At 40.3% G+C, this 23,180-nt stretch overlaps 1 long non-coding RNA gene across 2 annotated transcripts; it reads left to right on the top strand.

The window, feature by feature from the left end:
• The first annotated feature begins 1,002 nt into the window (after positions 1 to 1,002).
• On the top strand, positions 1,003 to 7,494 carry LOC125481303. 2 transcript variants are annotated; one of them, XR_007261279.1, is made up of 2 exons: positions 1,003 to 3,490; positions 6,844 to 7,494. It is a non-coding gene; the product is annotated as an uncharacterized LOC125481303 (long non-coding RNA). The 2 variants fall into 2 exon arrangements; XR_007261280.1 differs by lacking the exon at positions 1,003 to 3,490 and adding an exon at positions 3,542 to 5,084.
• Positions 7,495 to 23,180: the final 15,686 nt, after the last annotated feature.

The raw sequence follows: 23,180 nt of genomic DNA on the forward strand, positions 1-23,180 counted from the left end.
TCCTTAACAATAGGTTTTTGCATTTTCCCTCTAATAGATGTTAGGCTAACTATTCTGTAGTTTCCCACTTTCTGTCTCACGCCTTTTTTTGAATAGAGCAGTTACATTTTATTATTTTCCAATTTAGTTGGTCCTTGGAAGAATTTAGGAACGGTTGGAAAATTGCAATTAGTACATCTACTCTCTAAGCAGCCACTTAATCTAAGACTCTAGGATACAAGCCATCCGATCCTGACGACTTGTCAACCTTTGGTTTAAATAGTCTTCTCAATATCTTTTATCTGGTGGTTATTGTTATTTTGATCTCCCCTTTCCCATTCATCTCTTGATTTTGAAGTATTTCCAGTATGTTATTTGTGTCTTCTGCACTGAAGACATACACAAAATATCTGGTCAACAGTTCTGCAATTTCCTTTTTTTCCCATTATTAATTCTCATTTTCACTCTGTAGAGGACCAACATTCATGTTAGTTGCACTTTTCCTTGTAAATACTCATGGAAATTCGTGCTATCAGTTTTTATATTTCTAGCTAGCTTTCCATCGTACTGTAATCCTTCCTTCCCAATTTTTTGGCTATTATTTGATGGTTTTAAAATTCTTTCTTTCATTCATTAACGGAATGAGGGCGTCACTGGCCAGGCAGCATTTATTACCCATCCCTAATTGCCCAGAGGGCAGTTAAGAGTCAACCAGAGTGCTGTGGGTCTGGAGTTACATGTAGGCCAGACCAGGCAAGGCCGGCCGTTTCCTTCCCTAAAGGACATTAGTGAACCAGATGGGTTTTTCCCGACAATCAGCAATGGATTCATGGTCATTATTCCAGATATTTTTATTGAACTCAAATTCCACCATCTGCCGTGGCAGGATTCGAACCCGCATCCCCAGAATGTTTTCTGAGTCTCTGGATTAACAGTCCAGTGATAATACCACTAGGCCAGCAATTTCTGTTTCTGTTTCTGTCTCTTTCACTGTGAGTTCATTCATTAATCTTGTTATGTGCACCTCATCAGGTCCAGAATAAACTGCTCTCTGGTTGATTCTAGAATGTGCAACTTCAAGAAATTGCCCCAAAGCACTATGAAATCAACTTTCAAGTTCCTTTGTTTTATCAAGAGTTCCCTACTTTTATTCTGAATTCCCCTTGTAATGAAGGACAATATTGCATTTGCCTTCCTAATTACTTGCTATCCTAATATGCTAACCTTTTGTGAATATGTACAAAGGCCGCCTGATACCTATGAATTCTAACATTCTACAATCTACTCCACTTAATTATGCTGCTTTTCTATATTTCCTGCCGAAGTGGACAACCTCACAATTTCCCACATTATACTCTATAGGCCATTGTTTTTTGTCCACTCACTCAACCTATCTTTATCCCTCTACAGGCCTTTTGTAACTTCTTCACAACCCCCAGAAAGTCCTGCCATTGGTGCTCCACCATCTTGTCTGTTGGGCTTCCCTTACAATCAACTCTGACTAGCTCCTTCCTCATGTCTTTGTAGTTACCTTTGCTCAATTGTAATACCATTACATCTGATTCAAACTTCTCTCTCAAACTGCAGAGTGAATTCTATCATATTATCGTCACTGTCCCCTAAGGCTTCCATCACATTAAGAACCCTAATCGAGTCTGACTCATTACAAATGACCAAATCCAGAATCTCCTGTTCCCTAGTGGGCTCTGCCCCAAGCTCCAAAAAAAATCTTGTAGACATTTCATGAATTTCTTTTCTTGGGATCTGTGACCAATCTGATTTCCACAGTCCACCTGCATATGGAAGTTCTCTATGATTATTATAATAGTGCCTTTCTCACATACATTTTAAATCTCCTGATTTAGTTTCTACCCCATACATAACTGCCATCAGGGTCATTTTTTTTCTTTTACAATTCCTCAACTCTATCCACACAGATTCTCTGCCTTACAACCCTATACTGTTTCTTGCTATTGATTTAATTTCATTTCTTACAAACAAGGAAACTCTTCCACACTTGCCTATCCTTTCAATAGGATGAATATCCTTGAATATTTAGTTCCCAGCCCTGATCCTTCTGCAGCTATGACTCTGTAATGCCCACAACATTGTACTTGCCAATTTCAATCTGTGCTACAAGCTCATTTACTTTGTTTCTGCATGCATTTAAGTACGACACCCTCAGTCCTATGTTGACTGCGCCTCCCCTTCTCATAATTGTCCTCTTATCTGCTGTGCCTGCAGTTAGATTCCTACCCCTTTCCATACTCTCAGTCCTTTAATTTGTTCTGAAAACTTTTGTAACTTCTGTCCCCCATTTTAACTAGGTTCAAGTCCTTGTGACCATCCCATTTAGCCTTTCCGGTAGAATCCTGGTCCCTGATTGGTTCAGGTGAAGCCTGTCCCAACAGTACATTTCCTTCCTGTTGCAATACTGATGCTAGTGCCCCACAAAATGGAACCCCTCTTTCTTTTGGCCAAGTGTCCATTTCTCTAATTTTCTTATCTCTGTAGCAATTTGCACATGACTTAGGTAATAATCCAGAAACTATAAACCCTTGAGGTCCTGTTCTTTAATTTTGTTCCTAATTCCCAATATTCCTCAATTCTGACTTCTTGTCTACTCTTGCTTATGTTGTTGGTCCAATGACTGAATCCTCCCCCTTCCAATCCAAAATCCTTTCAAGCCAGTCAAAGCATGATATCTGTACCCCCCCGCCTAATGATAGAATCCCCTACCACAATTCTTTTTGCTCCCCTCACTTGAACGGGCTGTACCATGGTGCAGTGGCCCATCCTCCCCACAGCTCTTTTCCTCATCCTACACAGGGAACAAGTGCCTCATATCTGTCAGACAAGGTCAAGAGCTGAGGGGCAGAGCTCCAGAGGGTAAAGCCTAGATGGTTGAAGGCATGTTTGACAGTTTTTGGATGAAAAAGGGAAACATGAAAGAGAAATTGAGAGCTCTTGCATGTTGGAGTAGAGACAGACAATAAATTTAAACATAAACGATGAGGCATTTAGAAACTGGGAGCCAATGAAAGTCATTTAGGATGGAGTAATTAGATCACTATCTGCAACAAGATATAATTTGAGACACAGAATTTTGGAAGAGCTGCTGCATATTAATAGCAAAGGATTGAAACCCAGGCCAAGGTAGCACTGAAATAATTATTTTTAAAGATGATGAAAGCAGTAATGAGTGTTTCAACAGCAACCAGGCTAAGGCAGATGTACCAAAAATCAAAGTTATGGATGCAGATGTAGACAATCTCCATTACAGAATTAAATGGCATCCTGAACTTTTACAGATGCACCATAGAAAGCATTCTATCTGAATGCATAATGGCTTGGTAGAGCAATTTCTCTGCCCAGGACCATAAGAAAACACAGAAAGTGGTGTGCACAGCTGAGACCATCACAGAAGCCAACCTCCCATCCGTGGACTCCATCTACACTTCTTGTTGCAGCGGAAAAGCTGCCAACGCCTTCAAAGACTCCTCCCACCCCGGTAATACTCTCTTCCGATATCTTCCCTCAGACACAAGATTCAGAAGCTTGAATACACATGCCAACAGGTTCAAGAACAGCTTCTTCCCTGCTGTTATTAGACTGCTGAATGGACCTGTGTAATTTCACATGTAATGTTGACCTTGCTTCTCTGCACCTCCTGTGAAGTCATAACCTTGAATGCCTCGCTCAGTTTAAGCACCCTGTGAACCATATGACCTTGTTTGTTATGTTCTGTCAGTACTGCTTGCAAAACGGAACTTTTCACTGTACTTAGGTATATGTGACAACAATAAATTAAATCAAATCAAAATCATTTTACAGTTAAATATATTGCCATGATTGAAATTGGTCTAGTTCAATCAAGACAGTAATCAAAACAGGAGATACTATCAGTGGCAATGTTCTGCAAACTCCCAAAGTTTAACTGGAGCACACTGTGGTTCATCTAAGACTGCATTGGATTATAAATAAAGCCTTTGCTGTAGATGCTTTGGATATGATTAGATAGGTATGCGTGGGATCAAGCAAGGGTAGCTCCAGAAATATGGACAGAGGAAGGTAGGCAATGAAAGAGGATGTTATGGTCAGTCTTGTCAAAGACTGCAAAGAAGTCAAGCAGGAATTGTAAGGGTAAGCTGAAGTGCTGAAAAGATGGAAAAGTAACAGTTGTTTGGGCAGGGGGGCAGTGGTCCCTCTAAACTGCACTTATTCGTGTCAGCTGCTCATTGGGTCTGAAGCACTAGTCTGTGTTATGATCCTGTCATCGCATCTCTTGCTCACTGCTTCCTTCCCTGGCTCTCCCATTCACAATATCTCTTGCTCCTTAAGTCACTTCCTTCCTCCCACCACTCCTCTTCTGAGCCCTTGCTCACAGTCATAGGTAACTTTTTAAAGTATGTGTGTAGGTTTTATTTGTTTCCACAGTGATGCATATCTGCATATTACTTTGATATTGGTGCATATAACAAAGCTTGTCCCACACATGGATAGAAAAAGGTAGAGGGAACATTGGAGAGGAGGTCAAGATGTGATTTGATGAATAGAACCGTACTGCCCCAATTGTAACTTGAATGGGGCAGGTATAGCCAAGTGAGGAGGCTTCACCATTACCATTGTATGCTTCAGATGTGTCTAAGACCCAAGGGCACAAGTTTAAGGTGAGGAATAATTGGTTTAGAGGAGATCTGAGAAAAGCATCTTTCACCCAGACGTTGGTAGAAATATGGAACATAGTATCTGAGAGAGTGGGGGAGGCAGGTGCTCTCGCAACATTTAAAAAGCATCTGGATGAGCTCTTAGAATGCCAGGGCACAGTAACTATGGACCTAGTGCAGGTAGATGGGATTTGAATTAATTGATTCCTGTAACTCAAAGAGGATGAATTAGAAGTTGATAATTCCAATGCACTTGGTATAGTTGAAATTTCTTTCTTTGGCAGGGGATAAGAATTGAATAAAAGGAAGTACTGAATTGAAACTGCACTCACTGAAACTGGTGGCTGTGATGTCAAACAGACCTGTGTCAAAGAACCAGAAGGAAAGAAATATTGGAAGCACTTCCATGCTCCTCTTCAAGTAGTGCTATGAAACATGGTATTTACCCCTAAAAAGGCATGCAGGATGATGAATTAACAATATCTCTTCTGATATAAAAGCTAGCGTCTTTGTGTATCACTCCTTCAGTCACTACAGTGTTGAACTTCAGCCTAGAATATGTGTTCAGTCTATGCCTTGAGGCTTGAATCTACAATTTTGTGAATCTAGGGCAAGAATTACCACTTAACCATGACTAAAACTTACCAAGCTTTTATGTATCAATCAAATTGAAAACATAAAGGCAACAAGGCTTTCAGTTACAATTTGAAGTGTGGTGTTTGTCCTCTGTATATGACCAGCAGCTGAAGTGCTACATGTTTGTAGGTATGTGCTTACAAGAGTAATAAATTTAAAGTCAGGTGGCAGCAATATTTCATAGTATGCATATTATTGCCCATGTATGTGGTAAACATTGCACCTGATTAAAGTTGTATCGTCGTGTGGTTGGTTGGTTCACTGAGCTGGTTTGTTGTTCCGCAGACATTTCATTACCCTGCTGGGTAACATCATCAGTACAGCCTCTGATGAAGCATTGTTGTGTTTTCCCGCCTGGTATTTAAACTCTGGTGTCCGTTGAGCTGGATTACCTCACTTCCAGTTTCCCTTTGCAGTGGAGTATATATGGGATCCAGATCTATGTGTTTGTTGATAGCTTTCTTAGTGGAGAACCAGGCCTCTAGGAATTCCCATGCTTGTCTCTGCTTGTCCTGTCCCAGGATCCTGCTGTTGTCCCAATCGAACTGGTGGTTTTCCTTATCCATGTGGATGGAGACGAGTGAGTATTGGTTGTGTCTTTTTGTTGCAAGTTGATATTCGTGTACTCTTGTGGCTAATTTTCTTCCTGTCTGTCCAATGTAATGTTTGTCGCAGTCTTTGCAAGGAATCTTGTATATGATGTTGGTTCTGTCCATAGTGGGTAACGGGTCTTTGGTTCAGGTTAGCAGTTGGCGTAGGGTTGATGTGGGTTTGTGTCCTACTCTGATACCCAGTGGTCGTAGGAGTCTTGTGGTCAGTTCAGATGTGTTCTTGATGTATGGTAGCGTGATGAGTGTGTTAGGGTGTGCAGTATCTTCCTGTTGTTGTTTGTGTAATAGGCATTGTCTGACCCAGTTGTTCAGGTATCCGTTGTCCTTGAATACCTGGAGGAGGTACTCTTCTTCCATATCATCTTCCATATTTATTTCTGGGTCTTTCAAATCATGCACTCAGTGTCAAGGCTACCTACTAGCTGATGCCACTTGAAACTTCACTGATAATATTTTCAACAACTGCTAAACCGACGCACACATTGGCCAGAATTCAGCTCTCTCTAGCAAATTCTTTAAGGCATAGTCAGAGTTTGGCACTCCTCTCTAAGGAGCTGTTTAAACATGAAGAGCATACCTTCAAACAATTGACAAAATAAATTCAAGTTGGCCACATTTGATGACCTTGAGTTGGCTCCACTCTATCATTTTGGCAAAAGCTTTTAATGTGTTTAAGGAATTCTTAAAAAAAAACCTTCTGATGGCAAGATGAAAGTCTCAGTAGATATGAATTCAATAAAAACGTTGCATTTGAAAGAATGAAATTTCACTCTTTGATTTCTCTTCTAATGCTGCTTTTCTTCAAGCCATAAACCAATGTTGAAAGAGCAGGTAGGCGACTTGCTCTCAGACTAGGAGCCATATGGTACTAACTATGAGTTGCTGATGACTTCAAAGCTATCTTTATCAATAGGAACATATCACAATGCTGCTTCTGTTTTATTTTTCAGGTACTCATTGGCCATTTGTATACCACTCAAAAGCTCATCATTGAAAATCAGTGAAACTGGCATTCGAAGTTAACATGTATTTTGGAAGAGTAAATTTGTCTGTCAACATCTATTCAACTATCTGGAATTCATGGCATCCCAGCCATCAAAGAACTAAAGCTTCTTTCTCCTGCATATACCACAGATTAAAAGATTTTCATGATGGTGGTTTGGCATCATTGTAATCAGTTCATTTAATTTCACTGCTAATTCAGTTCTACAATACCAGTGATTGGATAACCAATATTGAATAACCAATATTTTATGATATTGGTGAAATGGTACAGGTCAGTTGTATACATTTTTGTATAATTCTAATGCTTTGGGTTCTTTAACAAACAGTGACAAGATGATATACGAATGGTTAAAAATTAAAACTGATTCTCTGCATAATCAAAAAAAAACCTGAAGATAAACTCACTTACAAAGTAAAGTTGAAGTGTATGCTCTTGGCTAATGTTTTGCACGAGAATAATCTCTACAAATATTTACATTGTTAGTGTCCTAATTTTGAAATGGTCCAATTTATTTATAACCTGCTCTTCGCACTATTGATGGAATGGTTCTGTACCAAAACACCCTGATACATTTTAAATAAATAACCTTACTGCATTATGAATACTGCATTTATTTGTAATTCACATCATTAGAATGTATATACAGTGACACCCAGTTTGGGTTCCGCCAGGGCCACTCAGCTCCTGATGTCATTACAGCCTTGGTTCAAACATGGACAAAAGAGCTGAATTCCAGAGGTGAGGTGAGAGTGACAGCCCTTGATATCAAGGTTGCACTCGACCGAGCGTGGCATCAAGGATCCCTCGCAAAACTGGAATCAATGGGTATCAGGGGCAAACTGTCCGGTGGTCAGAGTCATACCTGACACATAAGAAGATGGTTGTGTTTGTTGGCGGTCAGCCCCAGGACATCTCTGCAGGAGTTCCTCAGGGTAGTGTCCTAGGCCCAACGATCTTCAGCTGCTTCACCAATGACCTTCCCTCCAACATAAGGTCAGAGGTGGGGTGTTCGCCAATAATTGCACAATGTTCAGCACCATTCGTGACTCCTCAGATACTGAAGCAGTCCATGTTCACATGCAACAAGATCTGGACAATATCCAGGCTTGGGCTGACAAGTGGCAAGTGACATTCACGCCACTCAAATGCCAGGCTATGACTATCACCAATAAGAGACAATCTAACCACCATCCCTTGACATTCAGTGGTGTTACCATCACTGAATCCCCCACTATCAACATCCTGGGTGTTATCATTGACCAGAAACTCAACTGGACTCACCACATTAACACAGTGGCTACAAGGGCAAGCCAGAAGCTAGGAATACTGCAGTGTGTAACTCACCTCCTGACTCTTCAAAGCCTGTCTGCCATCTACAAGGCACAAGTAAGGAATGTGATGGAATAGTCCCCACTTGCCTGGATGAGTGCAGCCCCAACAACACTCAAAAAGCTTAACACCATCCAAGACAAAGTAGCCCGCTTGATTGGCAGTACATCCACAAGCATTCACTCCCTCCACCACCAACAATCAGTAGCAGCAGTGTGTGCTATCTACAAGGTGCACTGCAGAAATTCACCCAAGATCCTCGGACAATACCTTCCAAACCCATGACCACTTCCATCTAGAAGGACAAGGGCATCAGACATATGGGAACAGCACCACCTCCAAGTTCCCCTCCAAGTCACTCACCATCCTGACTTGGAAATATATCACCGTTCCTTCACTGTTGCTGAGTCAAAATCCTGAAATTCCCTCCCTAATAGCATTGTGGATCAACCCACAGCAGGGGGACTGCAACAGTTCAAGACAGCTCACCACCATCTTCTCAAGGCCAACTAGGAATGAGCAAGAAATGCCGGCCAGCCAGCGACGCCCACATCCCACAAATGAATAGAAAAAAAAGTAAATCACCAACACAAATGACTTAAATGCTTTGTCATTATACAATTCATTAGATCAGACCGCATTGGAATACTGCTTTAATTATGTTTTTACATCTCTTAAAGACCATAACCAAACTTTGTTTCACTTAGATTGCAAAGTTACTTCCTGTATATTTTTAGGAGTTGATATTCTTTGCTTTGTTTAATTACTAATCTGTAGTGAATAACCAATATTGTGCAATCCCAAAAATTGCATCATTCAAATACTCTTGAACTGGCCAGTGACTAACCAGCTCTAAGTTCATCATTGAAAGTACTTATGAAAGGCCTCAATTTTTCCATTTACTTAGTACAATACCTTTCAGTATCTAAGTCACATTTATTTAACAGATAATGACATGGTGCATGGAATGCATATTTGCTATCAATCTTACTTCCAAGCATTGCACTCAGTTTTTTTTTAATAAAACGTATAAAGAAATTTGTAAGAACAGAAAATCCAAAGCCAAAACGTTTGCACCTTTTAATTGATCTCTGCAAGAATTGTTTAAAAAAACTTAAGTTTGATGGAAGAATAATGCATTGGTGTACATGACGTTGCTATCCTTGTTAAACAGTATCAGAGGGCTCTTCTATCAGGTAGAAATTCTTGCAGATTGTGCACATCCATCCCACTCCAGGTATTGTACAGGTAGTTCTGCTATATTGTGTGTTTCTTTAACGCGAATTGGCTGAATAGTGGACATTATTTGGATAACTTGAACTTTCTGCTGTACAGTTATAGTGATTTTTCTGTAGTGATTTCCCTATAATGCGATTTTCTATAGTGTGAGGTTACACAAGAACACCAACTATTGTGTTAGAGGAGAACTACCTGTACTTTGAAAAGATGCAAAACAGCTATCCTAAAAATTTGGATTCTGGGCTATGTGACTAGAGCCATATGACATTGCAATGTACTTATTATTAAAGTTACACAAATCACTGGTTAAATGTCAGCCACAGTATTATACCCAATTCAGGGCACTACACTTAGGATGTGATATTATAGACTTCAGAACTGGAATAACTGTTCATGGACTGAATGAATCAACAAAAGATAAAGCATTACATACAGCAATAACTGTCTGGAATAAGCTGTTAAGGAGCAAAGACAAGGTGTTGCACAGACTCAAGCAATTAGCCATATCTTGGCAAGATTATATACACAAAACTGCTTTGACACCTGGCTGATAAACTGGATGCTTTGTGGCCACGAAGGACAAGGATTGTCCTGCAGAAAAATTTAGGGAGTTAATTTAAAGAAGATTTCTCAGAGTACAACGGAACCTTGATCAGATGGGCCAATGAGTGGCAGATGGAGTTTATCATAGAATCCCTACAGTGTGGAACCAGACCCTACAGCCCAACAAGTCCACACCAACCCTCAGAGCATCCCACCCAGACCCATCCCCCTATAATCCACCTAATCTACACATCCCTGAACACTACAGGCAATTTAGCATGGCCAGACCACCTAACCTGCACATCTTTGGACTGTGGGAGAAAACCAGAGCACCCGGAGGAAACCCACGCAGACACAGGGAGAACATGCAAACTCCACACAGACAGTCACCCAAGGGTGGAATCGAACCCGGGTCTCTGGCACTGTGAGGCATCAGTGCTCAGCACTGAGCCACTGTGCTGCCCCTGAATTATGTGTGATGTTGCATTTTGGTAAGGCAAACCAGGCAAGACTTATATACTTAATGGTAGAGTCCCAGGAAGTGTTGCCTAACAAAGAGACCTTGGAGTGCTGGTTCATAGTTCTTTGAAAGTGGAGTTGCAGGTAGACAGGGTAGTGAAGAAGGCATTTGGTACATTTGCCTTTATTGGTCGGTGCATTGAGTACAAGAGTTGGGATGTTATGTAGCATCTGTACAGGGCATTGGTTAGGCCACTTTTGGAATACTGTGTTCAGTTCTGGTCTCCCCGCAATAGGGGAGATTTTGTTAAAATTGAAAGGGTTTAGAAAAGATTTACATGCCTGTTGCCAGGATTGGAAGCACTGAGCTAGGAAGAGGCTGAATAGGCTGGGGCAATTTTCCCTGGAGCATCGGAGGGTGAGGGTGACCTCATAGAGATTTATAAAATCATGAGGGGCATGGATAGGGTGAATAGCCAAGGTCTTTTTCCCAGGGTAGGGGAGTCCAAAACTAGAGGGCATAGGTTTAAGGTGGGAGGGGAAAGATTTAAAAGGGAGCTTAGGGGCAACTTTTTCACACAGAGGGTGGTGTGTGTATGGAATGAGCTGCCAGAGGAAGTGGTGGAAGCTGGTACAGTTGCAACGTTTAAAAGGCATCTGGATGGGTACATAGGAAGGGTTAAGAGGGATATGGGCTAAATGCTGGCAAATGGGGACTAGACTAATTTAGGATATCTGGTCAGCATAGATGAGTTGGACCAAAGAGTCTATTTCTATGCTGTACGACTCTATGACTATAATCACAGGAAAGCTGTGACTTCGAACAGTCAGTGCCAAATGTAACAAGAAACCCTGTTGCAGATTTACAGTAACTTGGATGAAAGACTTAAAGAAATCATCAATATATCACCTCAGAGACTGAAGGACGAAAATCTGTACAACAATCAAATGCTAGAACAACTCAACAGCAGAACTTTGAAGAACAACACTGCACAATGATTGAAGACTGGACACTCCCTCTCGTGATAGATTACTGTTGGTTGAAGTCCTGGCCAGATTTCACCATTAATCAGGTAATAGCTAAGTTGGATCGTAGGTTTATACTTGCTTACTTGAGGGGTCTTATATTTAGACCCTACCATTAAGTATATAAGTCTTGCCCTGATTTGCCTTACCAAGATGCAACATCACACATTTATCTAAATTAAATTCCATCTGCCACTCCTCAGCCCATCAGCCCATCTGATCAAGGCCCCATTGTACTCTGAGAAATCTTTTTCTTTAGATTAACTCCTTAAATTGAATTTGAATTATTGTTTCAGTACTTGATTGTATGAGAGATTTGTTAATAAGTAGCCGAGTTAAAGGTAACTTGTGCTGACTTAACTCACAACAAGGAAGAATGGCTAGGCCTTGGAGAAGGAATTGGGAGATTTATCAGAATGATACTGGAATTAAGTTATGTGGAGAGACTGAAGAAGCTGTTACTGTTTTCCTTCAAGCGTAAAAGATTAAAGGACAATTTAATTATGGTATTAAAAGTCATGATGAGTTTTCCAATACAGTAACAAAGGGGAAACAACTCCCAGTAGCATAAGGGGCAATAACTGCAAGGCATAGACTTGAGGTAATTGAGAAAAGAATCAGACAAGAATTTTTTTTATTATGCAGCAAGTGATTATGATCTGGAATACATTGCCTGAAAGGGTGATGGAAATAGATTCAACAGTAACTTCCAAAGGTGAATTGGATATACTCCTGAAAACACAAAATTGGCAGGAAGTAAGTGGATAGTTGTTTCAAAGTGATGATACAGGCATGCTGGGGTTGAATGGCTACCTTCTATTTTGTAGATTCCAAAAGAAGGACAAAAATTATGATCAGTTCTCCTTGGCTTCTGATGCAGACCCCAGGGCTTATAAAACATTCAGTGACCTTCAAGATGGTTCCAGCAGAGTAGGCAGCATCTGGGCTTCTGTGCCCAGGCTTATCCTCTTCCTCTACATGTTTTATTTTCTTTTTCTTTCATCCCCTTCTTTTTTCTCAAACTTTCCTGATAAAGAGAACTCTTTGGTTGAAAGGCAGCTTCGATGGGCTCTGAAGTGGTGTCGGTGTCTTCAGAGGCAACGTGGCTAGAGGTCGGTCGGTCGGCCGGCCTGTGAGGCCTGGAGTGGGACTCTCGCTTCCATGTGGAGTAGGCCCCTGGCAGCAGCATGGCATGGGACTGTAGCAGCAGAGAAGGAAAAGTTGGACTCTCTTCATTTTTTTAATCTTATTCTAAGTTAATGTGAATGGCACTTATGTACAGAAATGGTACACACTTTTCACTGTATTTTATATTGAATACACGTGACAATAAATGATTCAATAAATGATCTTCAATAACAAGTTGACAGTGTGTAATACAACACAAAAAATTTGAGTTAGCAGCTAAACATCGCTGCGTTCTAGACATCAGACATAACATGAGATTTGCTGATAAGAAATTTATCTATACATATGATAGATTTCTCGTATCATTTAAGCAGAATGGCGTATGAATTTTAAATTCTGTAATATTTCAGGGATGTTTTCATTACCAATTTTCCAGAGAAAGGATGTAAAATATAAGTGCAATTTAATTTGTTCTGCTTTAATGTCAGTCGGTTAATGGGACCTATATTGGTGTTTGGTGTCAGGACTTTAATTTTGAAGTTATTTTGTGCTAGGTCTAATATGGACTTGCGTGACCCAAATAACGCCATTTTGGAGCAGCTTCCCCTCTGGCCAATGTTTCCTCTTGACAACCCTCTGATGCAGAACCCTCCTGCTTCCTGACCCTCCTCATGTCACTGATCGTCCATTCGTGGCCTCTCATGCTCCTTGACCCTCCCATTTGCTGCCAACTCTCAAACTTATGGCCTCTGTTTTGTCCAGATTCTCTCCAGCTTGTGGCTTACCTCCCGATAGTCAGAATTGTTCTTCCTACCTCTTCCTGCTCATCTCCAGAAAGCACACTTGCTGCCATCAGGAAGCAAGATGTATGACAAGCCAGATGGTCTGGCATCATATGGGCAGCAGGAGAGGCAGTGAGGCATGGATCCGTGAGGGAACAAAATGTAAGTAGAAAGACTGAGCATTTTTCATACTTCAGAATTATTTTAATTTAGTAGCTATTAACTTATCAATATAGGAATTTATACAGTATTTCAACTTATTCATTATTTATTTTCTGACGAGAAAGGTCCTACAAATCCTAACTACACCTTGTACTTATTGGGGTGTGAGGTTGTTTGACTGAAGGGAGATTTAGAAATCCAAGAGAAAGGTTGAAGCATCAGAATGGTATGGCAATGTAGATAAAGCTAAGCAGAAAGGACAGAAAGAGTCAGAGTTTAACACAAATTGTACATCAGTGAATAAGATTATTACATGAAATGTAACACAAAAAATTAATATTCTTTATTTGAATACATGAAAAATCTGTAATAGGTAAATGAGTGAAAACACATAGTATAAGAGGTAATGTACTGGCACAATTAAAGAGTAGCTAACAGACAGAAACAGTAGAAATAAACAGTCATTTCTGCATTAGCAGACTGTGACTTGTGCGGTACTGCAAGTATTAGTACACAGTTCCCAGCTGTTCACTGTATATATCAATGGTTTATTCATGGGGACCAAATGTAATACTTTCAAATTTGTGGATAATACAAAGCCATGCAGGAATGTGTGTTGTGAGGAGGATGTAAATTGTTTTTAGAAGCATTTGGATGGAATTGGGCAAAAACATAGATGGAATATAATGTCAGAAGAATGTGAGGTATCCACTTTGGTAGGAATAACAGATGTGCAGAGTATTCCTTAAATTGTGACAGATCCAGAATTGTAGCTCTACAAGGGTACTTAAGTGATATTGTTAATGAGTCACTGAAAATCAACATGCAGGTGCAGCAAGCTATTAGGAAGGCTAATGGAATGTTAGTCTTTATCACAGAGTGAGCATAGGATTTGCTTAAATTATATAGGGTTTTGGTTAGATCACACCTGGAGTACTGTATGCAATTTTGCTTCCTTTGTCTTAGGAAAGATATTATTGCCATGCAGGGAGTATAATGAAGATTCACCAGTCTTATTCCTGGGATTAAGAAAGATTGGGCAAACGGTGGTCTTCAGAGTTTTGAAGAATGAGAGGTTATCCCTTTGAAGCATACAAAATCCTAAAGGAATAGGCAGGGTACATGCAAGTAAGGTGCTTCCTCTGGTTTGAGAGTCTAGAAACAGGGAGCAAGATTTAAAAATAAGGCAGATGACATTTAGGATCAAGATGAGACTTTGTTTTTAACGCAGAAGGTTGTGAATCATTGAAAATCGAAGCTCAGTCTTTCACTTTATTTTGAGGTCAATAATTTTTTGTTTACCAATGATATAAAGTGTTGTGAGGATAGTGTGGGTAAAAGGCATTGATCATATTAAATGGCAAGCAGGCCTGACAGACTGAAATCAAAAAATGCTGGCGATCAAAGCAGGTTAGGCAGCATCCATGGAGAGAAAGCAAGCTAATGTTTCAAGTCTAGATGACTCTTCATGTTGTACTTCTGTAATAAGGAGTCACATGATCATTACATGAAATTTTAAAAATCTATTAAATTGAAGCTAAATTTACACTAAGTAAAATGACTTAACTAACAAAATTTTGAGATTGTAGACTTGCTCGCCGAGCCAGTGTGTTTGGTTGCAGAAGTTTTGTCACCCTACTAGGTAACATCGTTAGTGTGCCTCCGTTGAAGCGTTGCTGCTCTTGTTACTTGTATGCCTCGGTTTGCTGGGGTGGTTGACATCACTTCCGGTTCTGTTTATCATTGGTTTGTATATTGGGTCCAGTTCAGTGAGTTTGTTGATGGAGTTCCAGTTGGAATGCCAGGCCTCCAGGAATTCCCTGGCATGTCTCCGTTTAGCTCGTGCTCTTATGGATGTGTTGTCCCAGTCAAATGGAGTTGCGTCAGGACACTATTCAAACATGCCACAACACATTGCAGCAACCCGTAATTGCGCAAAGAAGAACAGGAGCACTTACACGGAGTTTTTAAAAGAAATGGATACCCAAAAAATCACAATCCACTGTTATCTCCATGACAGACCACAACAAGAAGACACAACATGGCCAGACACACTAGTCACCCTACCGTACATCAGAGACATATCAGAGATGACCACAGGACTACTCAGACCCCTCAGCATTGGGGTAGGCCACAAACCAACAACCACCCTGTGACAGCTACTGATGAAGGATCCCACACACAACCAATATAAGTAACGTTATATACAAAATACCATGTGGGGACTGTGAGAAACATTACATAGGCCAAACTGGAAGAAAACTGACAATGAGGATACATGAACACCAACTAGCCACTAAGAGACACGACCAATTCTCACTGGTCTCAATACACACAGACAAAGAAGGACACGAATTCGACTGAGACAACACATCCATAATAGCACAAGCCAAGGGAAGATATGCCAGGGAATTACTGGAGGCATTGCATTCCAACCAGAACTCCATCAACAAACACATTGAACTGGACCCAACATACAAACGACTGAAAAACAGAACCAGAAGTGATGCCAACTACCCCAGCAAACCGAGGCATATAAATAACAAGCAGGACAGAAGACCAATGCTTCACCAGAGGCGCACTGACGATGTTACCTAGTAGGGTAATAAAACTTCTGCGACCGAACACACCGGCTCGGAGAGCAAGTCTACAACCACAAAATTTTGTTAGTTAAGTAATTTTACTTAGTGTAAATTTATCTTCAATTTAATAGATTGTTAAAATTTCATGTAATGATCATGTGACTCCTTATTACACAAGTACAACATTGCTGTTGACAAATCAAAAGTGGCATTATTCAGTAGTTCCAACTGCATATTCACATGCAATTAAAATTTTGGTTTCCATTACCAGAATGGGAAGTTGTCAGTCTTAACTTTATTTGTATTTTTATTTTGTGTTGTTGATGTTGTGGCTTGCAAAATTAATTTTCACAGCAAATAACTGAAGTTTAACCTTTCTTCAAAAATGCACAACAGCTGCAATAGAAATGAGGCGAGTCCAAAACTTTTGTGTTGAGGACCACATTAACAGTCAGTATATGATGGGCCACATATAATGTAATGAGCACCACAGAATCATAGAATCCCTACAAAGTGGAAAGAGGCCATTCAGCCTATTGAGTGTGCACTGACCCTCCAAACAGCATCTCACCCTATCCCTATAACCCCACATTTGCCATTACTAATCAGCCTAGCCTGCACATCCCTCAACACTACAGGGCAATTTAGCATGTCTAATCCACCTAAGATGCACATCTTTGGACTATGGGAGGAATCTGGAGCACCTGGTGGCAATCCACGTGGACACGGGAGTTTATGCAAACTCGACTCAGTCACTCAAGGCTGGTGCTGTGAGGCAGCAGTCCTTACCACTGAGCTACCATGTCTCACCCCCTTTTGCTCCACTGTATTTTTGATTATGGACTGTAATGGGTTGAGATTTTGAAAACAAGGGATTGTGGAAGAGATTGTTCTTCTCAAAAAGAAAGCTATCAACACTTTTCATAAATGTTGTTTACACTAGTATTTGTTCAAACAGTGGGGTCAGCTCATGACAGATGAACTGCTAATTCAGGAGTGTGTACAAAATTAGATTTGACAGTCAAAAGATAGCTGGTCTGTGTAGTGGTGACCAGTTTTTAATAACAAAAGGTTTTCAGCTTGCCAAGAATTGTTTGATTGGCTCCCAGATAGCTGAACAGGTTGTGGGTGTGAATGGTATTGCTATGGACTAGACTAGACTCCCTCAAAATATTTTAAGAAGGTAACCTAGACCCTAATTTTTCTTATTTTAAAGGCAAATGTAATGTGCCATGTTCCAGATGCAATTCAACTGGTCAAACTACTTGACATTAAGCAAAACACCATTTATTTAACATTATAGTTAAAATACAACAAAAGAAAGAACTTAGAATAACTTAGCTCTTTTGGAAAACTTAACAGTGTAATGGATACATTAACTATTAATAATTAACTGTTCCAATATAGTAACTTACCATAAATACACCCCTTGGGTAAAAAATTCAGAAATCAGATTTTCTTATATGCAATGCTCGGAATAGGAAGAGAAACCCCACGTACTAGTTGTAACTGAGAGATGGGAAAAATACTTCTTCAAAACTCTAGCAGCTTCTGCTGAACCTAAAAGCTAAGAAAACACACTAGAAATCTTGGTCTGTGAGAGCTGGCCACACCCATCCAGGTTGCTTCTACTGTTCCAACTTTTTAAAAAAAACCCAAGGCCTCACAAGCTGTTTATGTTTCCACAGACAGCTCGGCGCCTCTTGTTCAATCTGTCCCTTAAAAGAAGCCAGGACAAATTACACCTCTTAAAGCTATAGCATCATCACAGTATATCCAGAAGCCTTCAGACTTCTGGAAAGGGAGGTGCTGTCTTTCACTCTGTGGTAAAAAAGATGCTTAGACTAAAGAAAGCCAGTTTATTTTCCCTGTAAGTTATTGTAAACTGTGGCTTATAGCTAATAATTTAGAGTAATATTCCCACTAAGCTGTGCAGCTGTGCATATGCAGCCACCCCAATGTTCCACAGTATACCAATCTCCACACTGATTTCTGGTTCTGAAAGTCTCTGCCATTCATGGACCTCAGAGGCCCACAAAGCCAGTAAGAAAATTAGGGGAAACACTGATTCAGAGACTTTTCTCATTTATTCTTGAGTTGAGTGGCGGGAATGGTGACAGCGCAAGCCAGGGGGCAGCCGGGAAGGTAAGGTTTTCCTTATAAAAACTTACCTCGTGAGTCAGTGGCCTTCTTGAACTGCTCGAACAGGTTGATGTTAGGAAGGAGGATGTGCTACAAATTTTGAAAAACATAAGGATAGATAAGTCCCCTGGGCCAGATGGGATATACCCAAGGTTACTACAGGAAGTGAGGGAAGAGATTTCTGCCCCTTTGGCAATGATCTTTGCATCCTCACTGTCCACTGGAGTAGTACCAGAAGATTGGAGGGTGGCAAATGTCATTCCCTTGTTCAAGAAAGGGAATAGGGATAATCCTGGAAATTACAGACCAGTCAGTCTTACTTCTGTGGTGGGGAAATTATTGGAGAGGATTCTGAGAGATAGTATTTATCATTATTTGGAAAAGCACAGTTTGATTAGAGATAGTCAGCATGGCTTTGTGAGGGGCGGGTCATGCCTCACAAGTCTTATTGAATTCTTTGAGGATGTGACAAAACACATCAATGAAGGTAGAGCCATGGATGTGGTGTATATGGATTTTAGCAAGGCATTTGATAAGGTTCCATATGGTAGGCTCATTCAGAATGTAAGGAGGCATGGGATTCAGGGAAATTTGGCTGTCTGGATACAAAACTGGCTGTCCAATAGAAGACAGAGGGTGGTAGTAGATGGAAAGTATTCAGTCTGGAGCTCGGTGACCAGTGGTGTTCCGCAGGGATCTGCTCTGGGACCTCTGCTGTTTGTGATCTTTATAAATGACTTGGATGAGGAAGTGGAAGGGTGGGTTAGTAAGTTTGCTGATGACACGAAGGTTGGTAGAGTTGTGGACAGTGTGGAGGACTGTTGTAGGTTGCAAAGGGACATTGACAGGATGCAGAGCTGGGCAAAGATGGTGGCAGATGGAACTCAACCCAGAAAGGTGTGAATTGATTCATTTTGGAAGGTCAAATTTGAATGCAGAATACAGGGTTAATGGCAGGAGTCTTGGCAGTGTGGAGGAACAGAGGGGTCTTGGGGTCCATGTCCATAGATCCCTCAAAGTTGCTACCTCAGTTGATAGGGTTGTAAAGAAGTCATATGGTGTGTTGGCTTTCACTGGCAGGGGAATTGAGTTTAAGAACTATGAGGTTATGCTGCAGCTCAAAAAACTCTGCTTAGAACACACTTGGAATATTGTGTTCAGTTCTGGTCACCTCATTATAGGAAAGATGAGGAAGCTTTAGAGAGGGTGCAGAGAGATTTACCAGGATGCTGCCTGGACTGGAAGGCAGGTCTTATGAGGAAAGGTTGAGGGAGCTAGGGCTTTTTCCATTGGAGCAAAGAAAGATGAGAGGTGACTTGATAGAAGTGTACAAGATGATGAAAGGCATAGATAGAGTGGATAGTCAGAGACATTTTCCCATGGCGGAAATGACTATGATGAGGGGACATAATTTTAAGGTGATCGGAGGAAGATATAGGGGAGATGTCAGAGGTAGGTTCTTCACACAGAGAGTGGTGGGCGTGTGGAATGCGCTGCCGGCAGTGGTAGTGGAGTCAGATACTTTAGAGACTTTTAAGCGACTCTTGGATAGGCACATGTAGGATAATAAAATGTAGGGTATGCAGGATAGATTGATCTTAGTAGGATAATAGGTTGGCCCAACATAGTGGGCCGAAGGGCCTGGACTGTGCTGTACTGTTCTATCTTCTATGTTCTATGAACAAGTTGCCCACTGCCTCCTGCAAACAATTGAATGTACATGGAGAAGAGGGATCGAGGAGCAGCAACTCCTGGCATGCGAAAAGGATCATCACAGCGAACCCTGGGCACAGGGAGCATTGAAGTGCCTTCCCAGTTTTGTTCCTCCACCCATAACAACAATTTTTTTGTTCTTGTCTGTCTGTGTGTGTGTATGGGAGTTCAAAAGGGGTTAGAGTTTTAACTGGTATAGTTATATGTTGACAGCTCATAGTTGTTTACCTATAGGTAGAAACTATTTGTTATATATAATAACTCATTAAATATGAAGAACTTGTACATGTTTTCAGTTCACCTGGATCTAAAAAGACAGTTAAATTGGGTAATTCCACTTTTGTGACAACTGCAGGAATAGTGGGACTTGATTAGCAGCTTGCTACCTCAATGAGGTGTGACAATAAACACAACTAAATGCACCATACCTTAGGAAGGGTATTTTGGTTTTGGGGAAGAGTACAATGAAGCTTTACAAGGATGATACCTAGACTTTCGAGGTTAAGTTATGAGGAGAGATAATACAAATTAGACCTGTTTTCTCTAGATTTTAAAAGGTTAAGAGGTGATCTGATCGAAGTCTTAAAGATGTTAACAGGAAAAGATAGGGTAGATTAAAAACACACTTTTTCCAGTGAAGATTCTAGAACTAATCTATGAATACTGTTCCTCACTACAGTGTGTTAGATGCAATATTTAACGTGAGGTGTGCAGATGAGACTTGGACTTCAATATCTGTGTGATATCAGGTTTGACATTCATGCTTGCGAGTCAAGAATATCACCGAGATGAGCTTTGGTTAAACTCAATCTCAGGCGAGTCGTTTAAAATCAATGTAGAAAAGGTCTGTTCACGTTTATATATCCTGAACCAATGAATTCAGCATTCTTTTCATGTGTAATCTCAATTGGAGAAATCACATCTTATTCAGAGACATGTCAAATTCTGGCAAAGTTTATGGCGACTGCAGAGAATGTTGTAGTTTGGACAGTTCTGATTTAAAGAATTATTCTCACTGTATGTTTTACATTTAAGTGGCAGTCCGAAAAGGTTCTATCTCACTTAAGATTCAAATGCAGAAATTAACCCATGATCTTGGATACATTTTTGAAAAGAGAAGTCCCATCAGACAGGCTGGTGGATTTGTGCAACAATAATAGCAGCAATGAATCAGCAAGCAAGACCATCAAGGTCAAAATAGACGATACCATGATGATTACCTGGCATTTGGATTCATCTGATTCTTTGATCCTGTTACTCCTTGACCTTAATCTCCAATTTGCTGAGGCACATTGTCAAACTGTTTCAAGCAAACTGAAAGCATTTTTCCACAAAGCATCCCACTTACCTCTGAAAGGTCATCGGTTACTTTAAACAGTTGCAACAACAGAATGCAAAGTAGAGCAGTCATACTGAGAACATAAGCTGAAAACGTAAGCAAAAGTGTTGAATCATGCACAAGAGGTCAGCTACAACGTTGCCAGATTGATGGCCAAAGCCAAAAAGCCTCATACAATTGCTGAAACTCTCATTCTAAGTTTGCCAGAAAATTGTCCACACTCTGATAGGCACACTGAGGTGGCAAGCTCCATTTTTAAATGTAATCATCAACAGATATATCACAGGGCATATAAGCCACTGTGATCCAGAAAAATTCCAGGATCAGGAAGTTTTTTTCCTGAGGATTGAGTCTATAGACATTAATAGTTACACAGAGCTGGTTGCATTTGTTTGGTTTGCTGAAGTGGACAGCTTGAAAAAACATTATTTACTCTGTAAGGAATTTCTACAGCAAACAACAGAGAAAGAAATATTCAGAGTGACCGATGGGTATTTCAAAACAAATGGTATTCCATGGCAGAACTTCATAGATATATGTACTAAGGTTGCGGCTGCAAAGACAGGGAATGTGAAAGGCTTTGTATCCAAGGTGCAATGTGAAAGCCTAGAAATTGAAACAGCTCACTGCTTTCTTCATATGGAGGCTTTCATGTCACCTAGTTTTCCAATGAAGCTTAAATCCACACTGAATGAAGCTGTAAAAATTGTCAATGTCATCAAATCCAGAACACTTCAGTCACACCTTTTCTCTGTTCTGTGTCACAAAAATGGGAACAGAACATCAATCTGAATCTTTGTGCTGAAATTTGCTGGCTGTCAAGAGGCAATGTTTATGAGTTTCAAAAGCTTATGAACTGAAGGAAGAATTGAAACAATTCATGCTGAATAAGTTTCAATGTGCTATCAGTTTCAAGCTAAACATTGGCTGAAAAAACTAGCCTACTTGGCTGATGTATTTAAGCTGAACTGAAACTGCAATGATCCAATGAGGACATACTGACAAACGGAGTCAATCTACATTGGTTCAAATCAAAACTTCAACATTGGAGAGAAGAGGTAGGGCATGGTTCATTTCAAATCTTTAAGCGAGCTCCTAGTTCAAACTCAGATGAAAGGCTACTCTTACTTATGGAGCAACATTTGAGTTGACATCAAGATATGTTGAAGCATTATTTCAAGTCATCTGGGCCGGAGCAGTTTGATTGGATTCAAAATCAATTTGTGGTGTCTTCAGAAGAATCAATTATGGGTTTCTCTTTGAAAGAAAAAGAAGAACTCCTGCTTCTCGGAAGTCACTGTACCCTTGAGGTCAAGTTTATAGAAATTCTATGGGATCAATTTTGATTACAAACGATAAATTAATAACTCTTAATCACAAATCAAGTAATGATTGTCTCATGCCATTTTGAACCACCTACGGTTGTGAACTTAGTTTGTCTTCCCTGTTACTCCTCAAGAATCAGAAGAGAACATGCTTATAAAATGGTTCCAGAGCTTCATGTAGCTCTTTTAGCATTCATCCAAATATTAAACAGTTATGTTCATTGAAAGGATCTCAAATTTCACATTGAAATTCTAGTCAAAAAAGTGAAGTCAAATATTTCTTATAAAAATTGAAGTCTATTTGTTTCAGTTCAAAATAAATGTTATGTCTTATGACATTGGTATTGATTATTTTAAAAACATTTGGTGTACTGTGAAAAGATTTTGATGCTGAAAGTGTACTGGAAGCATAAGCTGCAAGTGATAGACAGAACTATGCAATCCCACAACCAATGGATCAGATCTAAACTCTGCAGTCTGGCCACATTCAGTCATGAATGGTGGCGAACAAA

The sequence above is a fragment of the Rhincodon typus genome, unplaced genomic scaffold (assembly GCF_021869965.1).
Source record: "Rhincodon typus isolate 14 unplaced genomic scaffold, sRhiTyp1.1 hic_rhity00001647, whole genome shotgun sequence".
Lineage (NCBI taxonomy): Eukaryota > Metazoa > Chordata > Chondrichthyes > Orectolobiformes > Rhincodontidae > Rhincodon > Rhincodon typus.